The sequence below is a fragment of the Dromiciops gliroides genome, chromosome 2, assembly GCF_019393635.1.
Source record: "Dromiciops gliroides isolate mDroGli1 chromosome 2, mDroGli1.pri, whole genome shotgun sequence".
NCBI classification, from domain to species: Eukaryota; Metazoa; Chordata; class Mammalia; order Microbiotheria; family Microbiotheriidae; genus Dromiciops; species Dromiciops gliroides.
This window is the reverse complement of record NC_057862.1, coordinates 617,322,231-617,336,642: the sequence shown is the minus strand read 5'-3', so window position 1 is coordinate 617,336,642 and position 14,412 is coordinate 617,322,231. Positions and strand designations below refer to the sequence as shown.

The 14,412-nt window shown below is 39.6% G+C and overlaps 1 protein-coding gene across 1 annotated transcript in view; it reads left to right on the top strand.

Moving 5' to 3' along the window:
- The window catches only part of QPCT (glutaminyl-peptide cyclotransferase), a 37,837-nt gene that overhangs the window by 743 nt on the left and 22,682 nt on the right, over window positions 1-14,412 (top strand). The gene's annotated exons all lie outside the window — the stretch shown is intronic.

The following is a 14,412-nucleotide window of genomic DNA, read 5'->3' as shown; positions in this document are numbered from 1 at the left end:
TTTCCATTAGGTTAGTCCTCAGATAGTGGGATTCTTTCCTTCCTCCCTCTTTTCCTTCCTTCCCTCCCCCTTCCTTCTCTCTTTCCTTCCTTCCTTCCTTCCTTCCTTCCTTCCTTCCTTCCTTCCTTCCTTCCTTCCTTCCTTCCTTCCTTCCTTCCTTCCTTCCTTCCTTCCTTCCTTCCTTCCTTCCTTCCTTCCTTTTTCTTTCCTCTCCCCTTCTTTCTTTTTTCCTTGGAGAAAGACCAAACATATCAACTGGAGAAATATTATTTTAAAAGCAATTTATGGTGCTTACAAGCATTTGTGGAGAAGAAATACTATATATACATATATATATATAGAGAGAGAGAGAGAGAGAGAGACTAAAAAGTACAGATTTCAGAGAGATCTGTAGTACTGGAAGTTGGAAAACTTAAAGCTAGGATGAAAGCCATTGAAAGGCTTTGCTTGTGAAGCAAGCAGTTTCATGCTCATTTCCTTATTTATGTAACTGGATTTTGAAATCGCATTACATTTATAAAGGCTTGTGAAACTTGAGGTGTTATTTCATTGTGGTAAATATCCCACCCTGTGCCAAGACATTCAAAGATGCTAAGGTGAATTGAAAAGTAAAAGTTCTCCTTGAGACAATTCTATTGGGTTATGGGAAAATAATAATTTTAATCATTAAACCTAATGTGCTTTTCAACTTTTTTTAAAAGTACAAGGTACAGGGATGAATTTAGTGGGACACATAGAGACTTTTGTTCACCTACACTAGTGAGCACCCCAACTCTAACACCATGATTCATGTGTGCTTTGTGAAGATTGCTAAGGACATCTTGTTTGCTATGTTGGATAATCACAGACTATCCATCTTGCAAATTTATCTTATTGTCAAATCTTGTACATTTATCTTATTGTCAAAAGGGGGATCTGGCAAGAGGATGGGTAGAAACGATCAAAAGCCATTACCACCCTTTCAGTAGTACCCTTGTATGTTATCATCTTAACTTATAAGTACATGGACACATCTCTAAGACACACTCCAATATGTCCTCATCATGCTTGGCACCATCTGTACCTTCCTGGAAAAAAATGTCAAAAGGGAATTATGAAAAGCAGAACTTAGAGACACACCAACTACTCTTTGCAATACACAAAGTGTCTTTAATGTTTGTTAGTAAAGTGTACTTATAAATACTTTTCTCCAAGTTTTGCTTTGTTTTGTTTTTCCCCTGTAAGAGTCATTTTCGGGGGCAGCTAGGTGGCGCAGTGGATAGAGCACTGGCCCTGGAGTCAGGAGGACCTGAGTTCAAATCCGGCCTCAGACACTTAACACTTACTAGCTGTGTGACCCTGGGCAAGTCACTTAACCCCAATTGCCTCATTAAAAAAATAAATAAATAAAATTTTTTTTTTAAAAAGAGTCATTTTCAGGTATGTTCAAATAGGACAATTTTGTGTCCTGAAAGAAGGTGTTGTGGTTTGTAACATTTTAATTAAACTATAATTTGTGTTCAAGTCTAGGCTCTGACACTATCTCCGTGACCTCTAATAACTCACATGTCTATAGTGTTTTAAGGTTTGCAAATCAATTTACTCAAAACAATCCTGGAAGTTAAAGAGTTTAAGTATTATTATTCCCCTTTTTCTGATAAGGAAAGTGAGTGATAGATAAGTTAGATTAATTGTTAATGGCTCCATACATTCTAAGGGTCAAGATTCCAAAGCAGGCCTCCTGATTCCAGTTCTGACACTCTTTCTAATGATGCCATCCTTCCTTAGATCCCTTATCTACAAAATGGAAATAATGCTACTTATATAACCTACTTCATGGTAGCATTATAAGGAGAATGCTTTCTAAGTATTAAAGGGCAATCAAAATTCAGGATATCGTTGCTTTTATTTATAGTTGATATAACTTTTAAAATATTGTGGACAGTGTGTTGGCCTTGGAGTCACCAGTCTGAGTTCTAATCCCACCACCATTTGCTAGTTGTGTGACCACAGACAAGTTACTTATCTGAGCTGCAAGTTAGTTAACTGAACCTCAGTTTCCTAAAGATGAGATTAATACAAGTAGGGAGTTTTAAAACGTTTAAATGGTATATAAATGTGAACAACCACATATTTACTTCAAATCAATATAAGCCAAAAATTCTTTTCATGCTGTAACCAACAGGCCAAAGCATCCTTTTAAAACTTTAATTTTAATTTATTTTCATTTGTTAGCCTTTAAAAAGTCTCCTGATTAACTCTATCTGTTGAGGGGTCAAATGAGTCATACCAAGCATACCACTTGTATTACATAAGGAATGTCGAGGTACATTGTTGAGCCCATTTTTTTGTAAGGTGTGGTAAAGAAAGAAGATTTTGAAATCTGCTTCTGTCTCTTTGAAATTAGGGTGTGTCTTGTTTATGGTGGAACCTAATATGAAAATATTGGAAGTCTCCTCCTTATGAATAAAATTTTGTTTCAAAAGTTTGCTAATGAGTTCGTTATTTGAAACCTGGTAGGGGCAACTAGGTGAAGCAGTAGATGGAGCACCAAGGAGAGAGTCAGGAAGACTCTTCTTCCTCAGTTCAAATCTGACCTCAGACATTGAGTGGCTATGTGACCCTGGGCAAGTCACTTAATCCTGTTTGCCTCAGTTTCCTCATCTGTAAAATGAGCTGGAAAAGGAAATGGCAAACCACTCCAGCATCTCTGTCAAGAAAACCCCAAATGGGGTCATGAAGAGTTCAACATGACTGAAAACAACTGAATAACAAAAACAAAAGGAATTTCTCCATAGACACATTATAGATGATAAATAAGTTCAAAGTCAGCCATAAAAGCCTTTTTAAGTCACTATAGCTAAACTATGGTACTAGTAGAAAAATTCTGAATCCTAGGAATAATAAGTGGTGCAGGAGGTAAGAGGATCAACATAGTTTTCTCCAGGATGTGACCACAGACAAGTTATTTACCTAAGCTGCAAGTTAACTGAACCTCAGTTTCCTAAAGATTGAGTGAGATTAATACATGTCATTCTGGGTTCAAAGATCATATTTTAAAATAGGTGAACTATGTCTTTGGAATATTCTCATCTCCCTTTCTGGACTTCTATCACACATCCCAGTGTCCCTCTCCCCAATGATTTAATGGTGCTTTAAGTCACCTCCTATGGCATTTCTACTTTGAGGAGTTTCAGATTTCAAACATTTACCACTCAATCAAAACTCTCATTCCTTTAGTATTGTTGAGTCATTTCAGACATATCTGACTGTTTTTTTGTCTTTTGGTGGGGCAATGAGGGTTAAGTGACTTGCCCAGGGTCACACAGCTAGTAAGTGGCAAGGGTCTGAGGCCAGATTTGAACTCAGGTCCTCCTGAACCCAAGGCTGGTGCTTTATCCACTGTGCCACCTAGCTGCCCCATGTCTGACTCTTTGTGATCTCCATTTAGTATTTTCTTGGCAGAGATATTAGAATGCTTCACCATTTCCTTCTCCAGGTCATTTTACAGATGATAAACTGAAGCAAACAGGGTAAGGTGACTTGTTCAGGGTAACACAACTAATAATTATCTGAGGCTAGATTTGAACTCAGGAAGATGAGTCTATCTGACCCCAGACCTGGCACTCTATCCGTGCCACCTAATTGCCCCCTACATGTTACTGGGGAAAAGCAATCTGATTGAACTAATTTGCTTATAATTCTCAAATGAATCAATCAATTGAAGGTGTAAATTAGATATGACCATCTTTAACTCAGTTTGGGAGGAGTGAAGTGCTCCAATCATTGGATAAAGACAGACAAATTCCAAACAAGAAGTATATTAGAATAGCTGAAACACATCTCTGGGTCTACATATAACATTTCAAGCCAATTTCAAGTGGTTCAGTCAGGTAGTGGTTAAATCCACTGGTGAAGGAATCCTGAGAATAAATCTGTCCTCCCCCACCCATTGATTGGGTAACAATCTTTTGAATTTTTTTTTTTTTTTTTGCAGGGCAATGGGGGTTAAGTGACTTGCTCAAGGTCACGCAGCTAGTAAGTGTCAAGTGTCTGAGACTGGATTTGAACTCAGGTCCTCCTGAATCCAGGGCTGATGCTTTACCTAGCTGCCCCATATCTTTTGAATTTTGAAAGGTTGAAAGACCTAGTGCTCCCTGGAGCTTTGGTGATTGATGGCAGATCTGCATTGAGAAGTTCTGCATTGAGAAGTGTGACACACTCTGAGGTTAAACTAGATGTGCTGAGGACAAGCACTCTCTACCTCAGGATTCTAGAAAGGGACTTGCCCTTGAAAACCCGGCAGAAAGCTACACTTCAGGAAAATTTCATGAGGACTCCACAAAGGGAAAAAAATGACTCCCAGTAACTAGAGGGCTTTGAGCTTTTCGTTTTAAGCGCATTCTCTCCAAGGACCCTGTGTGTAGTAGGGAAGAGTATATTCTCATTGAGGGGGATTATTTTTGGAAAGCCTGAGTTTGCTCTACCTGTTTACCCTTTATAAAAGCGAATAAACTCTGGCTGATAATTGCTTCGGAGGACATTGGTTGGGGTTTATAAGCAATATAATACTAGAAACTGCAGCCCCTTATGATTTCCCCTAGAAACCTGAGAGGAGGATGAGTCAACTCTCTCCTTGGGCACAGGGCCTTCCATTTTGAGTGCCCAGCTGGAAAGGCTTAGCATAGTGCCTGGCACATAGTAGGTGCTCAATAAATGTTGATTGATAAAGTAGTATAGAGGTGTATACGGTGTGTATATATACACGTATACGTGTACATGTAAGTGTATGTGTACACATACACATAAACATACATATGTGCGTGTGGATCAGGAAAGGCCTCATGTAGGTGTTAGATGTCTATCTGAGTTTTGAAGGAAGCTAGCAAGAGAAGGAACTGTCACAATGAATGCTATCTGAAAATGAAATGGACTGCCACATCATTGGACTTGGCTAAGCAAAGGCTAGAGAACCCTTTATGGTGAATATTGTTAAGGGGATTCATTCTTCAAGTGGCAGGGTTGGGGTGGGGGGTGGTGTAGGGATTAAACTTTAACTCCTAAATTACTTTTCAACTCTGAGATTCTACAATTCTACAATAAAGTTCCCCAGAGCCAGAACCTCAGGGTTCCTGCTTTCTACAGCTACATTCCTATCTCCATTTCTGATCCTTCAGATTTTTTTTTTAATAAAAAGCTTAAAGTTCTTTCTTCCCTCCCTCCACTCCCCAAATGGTGCTGATGGCAATGGTGAAAAAGAGCAGGGTGGGCTGTCGGTAAGTGCGGTCTGTTTATGCACCAAGGAACAGGAAAAAGGGGACTTTAACTTCTTCATTCCTTGCTCTTTTGCAGCAACACTTGGTGCTTGTTTCGGGGTGCATTGTTTGGCTTCAGTAGATGCTTGTTGTAGTGACTGCAGTCTACAGTTAAAATCCCAAGATCAATGTGTTAGCTGTTTGAGAGCTTCTCAGCTTGGATGAGAGCTGAGACTGAATTGGCTGCATTTCTCTAATAATTTCCCTGTGAGTTCATGATCTGGAACCACAGATCCTTTCACAGACTGGACTGACTCCACAAATTATGTAATTACAAATATCTGGGGACTGATACCATGGGATTGATCCAAAGAAGATGGGCTTTCCCTGCTTTGCACTACAAGATGAGTTCTTGCCCCAGTCAGACTTCCCATAATTTCTCCTCTTCAAGAGAGACCCTGCAGCGAAGCTTTATTCCAGCTCTTACCACAGTGTCTGGCACACAGCAGGTGTTTAATAAAATGTTGATTGATTGATTATTGCTTTCTTGCTTGATTACTTCGACCTTGACACAAGACTGTCTGAAGAATGTGCCTCCCAGCTGAGTAGGAGCAAAGAAAATTTGCAGTTTTCTGCAGCCGGCTGCCACAATTCTTAAATTCTCTCAATAACTTCCTGTATGTAGCCTTAATCACTGAATGGACGTTGTCTCAGACAAACAGATCTGGGAAAGACCTTAGCTTAAAAAAGCCAAAGTTCATCTCCAGTCATCCCGATGTCTATCTTGCTCCTAGACCCAGATGGCTCTGGAGGAGACACTGAGGTTGGTGACCTGCCACAGCCCTCCCTCACTTAAATTTAATTCAGTGCAGGTCATGACATCACCCTGATGTCATGGTCCTCTCAGAGAACGAAGGACAAACAACAATGGAGGTTTGCAAAGTGATTTACAAATTGTATCTCAGTTGATCCTCACAACAACCTTAGAAGGTAGGTGCTATTATTATATCCCCACTTTACAAATGAGGAAACTGAGGCAGACTGAGATGAAGTCACTTGCTCAGGGTCAAGCAGCATTTGAGTTTAGGTCTTCCTAAACCACCTCTTAATCTTAAATACCATAGGGTATTTAAGTAACTATGCTAGGCTCATAGACATGAACCAATTCTTGCCCACAAGGTTCTGAGTTACTTTCTATGAAGTTCTTCACTGTTGGCAAGGGCACCACAATTCTTCCAATCACCCAGGTTTAGAAATTAGGGTTCATCTTTTTTTTTTGGCGGGGCAATGGGGGTTAAATGACTTGCCCAGGGTCATACAGCTAGTAAGTGTCAAGTGTCTGAGGTCAAGATTTGAACTCAGGTACTCTTTTTTTTTTTAAATATATATCCTTTTTGTTTGTTTGCTTGTTTGTTTTTTTGTGAGGCAATTGGGGTTAAGTGACTTGCCCAGGGTCACACAGCTAGTAAGTGTCAAGTGTCTGAGGTCAGATTTGAACTCAGGTACTCTTGAACCCAGGGATGGTGCTTTTATCCACTGCCCACCTAGCTGTCCCCTAGGGTTCATCTTCTACTAATCCCTCTTCCTCATCTCCATCCCACCCTTCATTCCACTCAGATACCAGATCTTATTCTACTTCAGCAATATTTCTCACATCTGTTGCCATCTCTTCATTAACATAACTTCTATCCTATCCTATTTTATTTTATTTTTAAAATGTTTTTTTCTGGGGCAATGAGGGTTAAGTGACTTGCCCAGGGTCACACAGCTGGTGTCAAGTGTCTGAGGCTGGATTTGAACTCAGGTCCTCCTGAATCCAGGCCCAGTACTTTATCCACTGCTCCACCTAGCTGCCCCCCCTCTATCCTATTTTAGATCTCATCATTTCTCACCTGGACTATTGCTGTAATCTTCTAACTGACCTCCCAGCTGGATGCAATAATCTACAAATTGATCTCTCCCTTTTCTAATTCATTTGACTCATCCTTATCAAATGGATTCAGGTCTGATCTTATTGCTCCTTAGTTCAGGAATCTTCAGTGGTTTCCCTAAAGCTTTTGTTTGGCATTTAAGTAGGCCTCAAGCTATCTTTCTAGTTTGATTATACGAGACTCCTTCTCACGCCTTGTGGGATCCGGTCGGGCTTACTTGAGTGGTGTGTGCAACATTCCATCTCCCTTCTGCCTTTGCCCGAGGCTGGAAGGCCCTTCCTCCTTATCTCTTCTTACCTCTAGGAGCTCTTATCTCCATTCCGAACTAAACAAAAGTGCTGCCTCTTACAAGAATCTTTTCTTAATTCCCCCAAGTGCCTAATACCTACAGCCACACTCTACACACAGCCCACCCCTAGATGAGAAATTCCTATGTATATTTTTTATGAATGTCATAGGGATTGGTTGTTTGTCCTTCATTCTTGAAGAGGACCATGACATCAGGAGGTGACGTCATGACAGACTGTCAGCCTGTAATTTTGTAGCTCAGAGGGACAACGATTCTGTCTAAGCCCTGAGATCTAGTTGAGGTCTATTTTCATCTTTGAGTCAGAGGGCTGACTTGAGTCATGCCAGAGAGTTCTTAAAGGGATACACATGCAGCCTGCCAAAGACAGACTGGGAGGAAGGAGCAGGGAGATGGTATCCCCAGGCCAGCCCAGAATTGAAGAAACCAAACTGGAAGAGAACTAAAAGCATAAAGGCACCAGAAGAAAGAAGGAATGGAAATGAGAAATCTAAGGGTGAAACTGAAAGGAGAAATGGAAGAAGAAAATGAAATGAGGACTGAGCTTTGCGGGGAGAAGAGAAAGATTGAGGAAAGTAAATTATGTCCCCATAGGCATCTTAAAGTGGAAGACTGGTACTATTGGTTGTACCTGCCTCTTTAAGGTGCTAATGGAAGGGCCAAATAAAGGTCTGCTCGTTCCCCAACCTCCCCTCCCTGGGCCTGTCCAGTTCCAGATACTGTAATGTACTCTGCTTACTAAGATGGTTAATAGAGCCCCTGGCCTGGAGTCAGAAAGATCTGAATTCAAATTCAGCCTCAGACACTTACTGGCTGTGTCATCCCGGGCAAGTCACAAATCCCTTTTTGCTTCAGTTCCCTCATCTGTAAAATGGGGACAGTGATAGCACCTATCTCCTGGGTAGTGAGGATCAAATGAGATAATAATTGTAAACAGTGCTTAGCACTGTGTCTGGCTATATAAAGGCTTATCTCCTTTTCTTATTCCTTTCCCCATAATTACCTAAATGTTTTCTGTATCCTGATTTTATCTCAAATACAGTTAGAATTTTCTCAAATGGGGGCTCTTAGCTGTTGTGATTACACTAAACTTTTCATTTGAGAGAAACTCTGTGAAATAATAGAGAAAAGAATCACATGAAACTCAGGGACATTACTGTTGGCCGTGGACTAAAGTTGTTATAATTGTTGTTAATAGGGTGTGCTTGATAAAACTGCTAGAGAGAAAGAAGAATTGGAAGAAAGATCACCCCAGAACTTCCCCCCACCCTGAAAAACCTGGGAAGGATTCAGCTTTGTCCCTTTCTAGAAGGGAAGAGGGAATAGAAAAGATTGAGTACTGACCAACCAACAGTACCCTCTGCAGGGACACTCAACAGGATTTACATGTGTATTTCGTATTCACGTGCTATTTCCTTTCAAGAACGTCAGCTTCTCTGGGGGCAGCTAGGTGGTGCAGTGGATAAAGCACCAGCCTTGGATTCAGGAGGACCTGAGTTCAAATCCATCCTCAGACACTTGACACTAGCTGTGTGATCCTGGGCAAGTCACTTAACCCCTGTTGCCTACACACACAAAAAAAAGCATGTAAGTTTCTTGAGGGCAAAGACTAGTAGACTATTTTTCTTTTTGTTTTTCTATCCCTAGCACTAGTGTATAGTAGGTGATAATAAATGCTTGTTGAATTGAATTGAATTGAATTGAGTTAGTCTCTCCCTCCATGTTTTAGTGCTAGAGACTGGAAGGGTTTATGAAAATAGTCATCAACTGTTGTTTGTCCTTCATTCTCAAAGAGGACCATAACATCGGGAGGAGATGCTATGGCTTCTAGTGAACTGGATTTAAGTGAGGGAGGCTGTGCAAGGTCACCAACCTCACTCTCTCCTCCAGAGTCATCTGGGTCCAGTGGCAAGATATACATCAGCATGACTGGAGATGGCCTCAGATATTTTTTACTTGTTTTTTTTTTTTTTGTTTTGTTTTTTTGAGGCAATTGGGGTTAAGTGACCTGCTCAGGGTCACACAGCTAATAAGTCTCTGAATGAGATTTGAACTCAGGCCCTCCTGACTCCAGGGCCAGTACTTTATCCACCTAGCTACCCCAGTCATCAATTATTAGGATTAGTGAATCTCCACCCCTACCCACTAGCCCCCTTCCAGGGAATAACAAAGCCTCCGAGAGTACAACAAACCAGCTACATTTACCAAGTTGGATTTGCCTAATGAGCTTGGGGTAATGATTGGCCATCTCCTTATCCTCAACACTCCAGACATTTTGGCAATTGTAGCTGTCTTTAATTTATCCTCATCCTAATCTCAGAACAGTTTTGTCAACATCTTGGAATGTAAATTTGTTACTCTTATATAGGAAATGTTTCATCATCCCTAAAATCAGGGCATTGAACCGGATGACCTGCTGAGGGTCTCTTTCAGCTTTAAATCAATGATTCTATAACTTGTCTAGTCACACAGAGCTATTCAGTGGCAGAAAAGAACTCTGACATAAATTGCTCAGAATAAATTAGGGCAGACTCTACCTACAGTTATTAAATAGAAGATTTAAAAAAAATAGAAAATTATCTAATTTTATTTTCAGATGTTTTTTATAACTGTGTGTATGTATATCAACTACTAAGCTATTCAATTTGGTTATTATGGTGCTCAGTAAGTTAAACACTAAAAACAGTAGGGTCCTTTTATTTAGTTATATAAAGATAGTCTTCACAGGAATGATTTTTAACTTTTATCTTTAACTCGGCTTTCAAAATACTCATTCCACTTCCTCATTTTAAAGATCAATCAATCAAGATTTATCAAAAGCCTACTATGTGCCAGGCACTCTGCTAAGCACTGGGAATAAAAAAGGAGGCAAAAGACAGTCCCCACCCTCAAGGAAATTACAATCTGATGGAGGAGACAAACAAATTTATACAAAGCTATCTATATACTGTATACATTAGAAGTAATTAACAAAGGGAAGGAACTAGCATTAAGAGGGATTGGGAAAGGCTTCTAGTGGAAGGTGGTATTTTATCTGAGACAGGGAGTCCAGGAGGTGGAGATAAGGAGCATTCCAGGCATAGGGGGAGGGGAACAGCACAGTCAGTGGAAATGCCTAGCGCAGAGAGATGGTGGGATTTTAGTTGGGAATTAAAGGATGAGGAAAGAAGAAAGAAGTAGTAGCTTGTCAACATCAGTCATAGGTATTAGGGAGCCTAACCAAGAGATAAATTGAGGTCTTCTGACTCTAAAGTCAGTGGTATTTTTGCTACAGTATGTGGGATAAGACTTTATGCGTAATAGAGAGGTTGAGAAAACTTTGAATGTACACCTTTTCACAAGGATACTGGCATATGAGTCTGTGTTGTCACAGTTGTTTGTACTTGGGACGGAAGCCTGGAAGATGACTAGGAAAAGTAAGAACTTAGGAGAGCTATATACTTAAGTATACCTCTTCAGGCATACTTAAGTAGTATCCACATACTATAAACTAGCCCCTTCACCTCCAATATATTTCCTCACATTGCATGAAATATTTCACTTTCCTTGATTTGCATGAAATTTCACTAAGGAAATCTTCATTTCTCTTAATAAACATCCTTATTTTTAAAAGCAAATGCCTCTAACTGATCTACACAGTTTCTACCCAATCACACTTAAGCACTAAGTAATTTAATCATATTTTTCTGCTATCTTGTTGAGGTGCATTGAAGGAAGAGGAATATGGATTTGGAGGGAAGGGGGTATCTGGCTAACTAATTTTGGGACATGAAGAATTTTCCAAAATAGGGATACTGCAAGGGGCTTAGACTAGCAACAGAGTATTGTGGTAGAAGGACATTGGAAGCTCTCAGGCCAAAGACATACTTCACTAATTTTGAAATTTGGGCTAATCTCCATTCAACTTGACTCCATTTAATTGAATTTCATTCCACTAATATTTATTAAATATTTTTTATGTGCATGGCACTTGATGATACAAAGATAAAAAAAAAAAAACACCAGTCCCTGCCCTTGAGGAATTTAAATCTAGTAGGGAGGGGGCAGCTAGATGGTGCGGTGGTAAAGCACCAGCCCTGGATTCAGGAGGACCTGAGTTCAAATCCGGTCTCAGACACTTGACACTTACTAGCTGTGTGACCCGGGGCAAGTCACTTAACCCTCATTGCCCTGCAAAAAAACCAAACAAAAAACAAAAATCTAGTAGGGATATAAGAATCTCTTACACAAATAATCCAAGTGGGAGAATGATTAAATACATGAGAGGGTAGAATGACTTTAAAGTTTTTTTCTAGCTTGTAGGATTCTTATTTATATGTTACTTTAGGCTTATAAAACACGTTCTCCATAACAACCTGATGAAGTATGGAATATATAAGTAGTATTATTATCCCCAACCTAAGGAAGGAAACTGAGGCTTAGAGTAGTTAGGTGACTTGCTCATTGCATATGACTAGTAAGTAACAGAGACATGGTTCCTTTCTATCACACTACCTCTCATGAAGGCTTTACAAAGGAAGTAGCTGCTAAGCTGTACCTTCAAGAAAGGGAAAGAGGTCAGAAAGTAAATGACAGAATCTCAGAATAGGGAAGATGTCAGAGGCCATCTGATCCAACTCATATTTATCTCAGAAACAAATGGTCATGAAGACTTTTCCTGATGTGAGAAAAATCTTCTTCCTTCCAAGATCCCATTATATTTTTGGATAGCTCTAATTATGATGAAGTTTTTCTTTGTGTGAGCCCAAATCTCCCTTTCTATAACTTTGACCAATTATTTGTAGTTTTATTATAAGGGTGACCAGGCAGAACAAGACATTTCTCTTCCAGGATTTTAAATCCTTGAAAATCATTGTACTATCTTCCCCCCGCCCCCCACCAAGATAAATCTAGTTCCTTCAACCAATTCTTGTATGTCAAGGGTTCTTTATCTAGAACCTACAGATCTCCGAGGGATCTATGGATTAATTTTAGGGCATCAATGAACTTTATTTACAACCTTTAACTGATATTTTTCATTTTCTTCAATTATTTTAAAACATTATTCTGAGGAGTCCATAAGCATCACTAGAAAGTCAAAGGGGTGCATGATGCAAAAAGAGTGAAGAAGCCCTGATGTGTGTCATGGTCTCCAGGCTTTCTACATTCATCTTCAACATCCTCTTCAGCTTCTTGATGTCCTTTATCTGTTTTTGGTGCAGCCATGGTGATGCTTTGTGATCAATGATTGCTTTTTTTTTTTTTTTGGTGTGAGGCAATTGGGGTTAAGTGACTTGCCCAGGGTCATACAGCTAATAAGTGTTAAGTGTCTGAGGCTGGATTTGAACTCAGGTCCTCCTGACTCCAGGGCCAGTGCTCTATCCACTGTGCCACCTAGCTGCCTCTGCCACCTAGCTGCCCCTCAGTGATTGCTTTTTAAAGATGTTTACAAACCATCTCCTTAATTGCTCTCGAATTTTCTGAGGCATCATGTTTACTGTGCTATAGTTTGCAAATTCTGACCTCTTATTTTTTTTTGAACACCAGAACATTGGCCATTCTTCAGTCTTACAGAACCTCTTTCATTTTCCATGATCTTCCAAGGATCACACACAACAGCTCAACAATTACCTCTAAAAATGTTTTCAGCGTCCAGAAACGGAATTGTTCTAGGTCAGGTGACATGAACTCATCAAGGGCAGCTATCTCTTCACTTATTGTCTCCCTATTTTTCTTGAGATAAGTCAAATACTCATTTATCCATATTAATTCTGTTCTTCCAGTCTGTTAGCAGCATCTTGGGATCTCAGAATGCAGTCTTATTTCCTTCTTTGACAACTCTTTTTTTTTTCAGAATATAGCTTTGAAAAATAACAATGCCTCTTTTCTGATCTTTATCATCCATTTCAGCCTTAGCTCATTTTGAGCTTTTAACACTAATATTTTTCTTACTGGATCCTGCCACCCTTGGATATTCAGTCTAAGTTATCAGTCCTTGCTTGTTGCCACAGTCTAAAGATATAAATCTTTAAAAAATTTAAGTTGTTCAATGAGTCCCCTGCATATTCACATTGGTTTCTTTGGACAAGTATCCCTTTTCTATTGATTGGAATTTTTTTCTTTCATCACCTTCAGGATTTGAACTTGAACACTTCCTATCCCTCCTAGTCTAAGTTCATGCTTCTTTTATCTCCTGATGATTAATATTTAGAAGACTCACCATGACTTCTATTACTTTTATGTTTCCTTGAGAGTGGGTGGTTGAAGAAGAGGGCATCTAATCTAGCATTTGTTCCTGAGAAAGGGAGAGAACATTCTCTTCCATTTTATCCTCCCTTTGCAATCTTCCTTCTCTTTTCCTTTGGTCCCCATGACTTTTGGTTCTATTGACCAGAACTCAGGAAAGTATTATTAGTTTCAAAGTTTTGTGGCTTTTGTAGACTGTCCTGAGAACCTAATCACCACTTACAGCAACAACACTGTTTTACTGGGGAAGGTTTCATGGCTAGTCTGTGACTGATTATTGTTTTTCTCTAGAGGATTCTTTGTTCTAGCCAGGGATAAACCTGAGTGATGGGAAGGTCTTCTGATTATATCCTCCCAGATAAAACAGGAAAATTCAACTCACAATCTAAAATGGGAAGCAGTGATAGGGACTAACAACATTAAACAAACAAACAAACAGGTATAGTTTTCAAGAAACGGTAAATTGGCATATACAGAATGAAGTAAAACTAGAAATTTGAATGATTTCAGTTATGAAAGATCAGTGATATCACTGGTATGGCTATTTTTTTTTCCAGTGCAAATCACAACCCCTCCTCACCTTAGTGAACAATCATCATGAACTGGCTGTGGTCAAATATATCCATTAGCAGTGGCCAAAGTTCTGGTGATGAGCCTTTCTGCTGGACTCATACTGCATTAAGTCCGTCATACCGCATTGAGTAAGATTTAAATG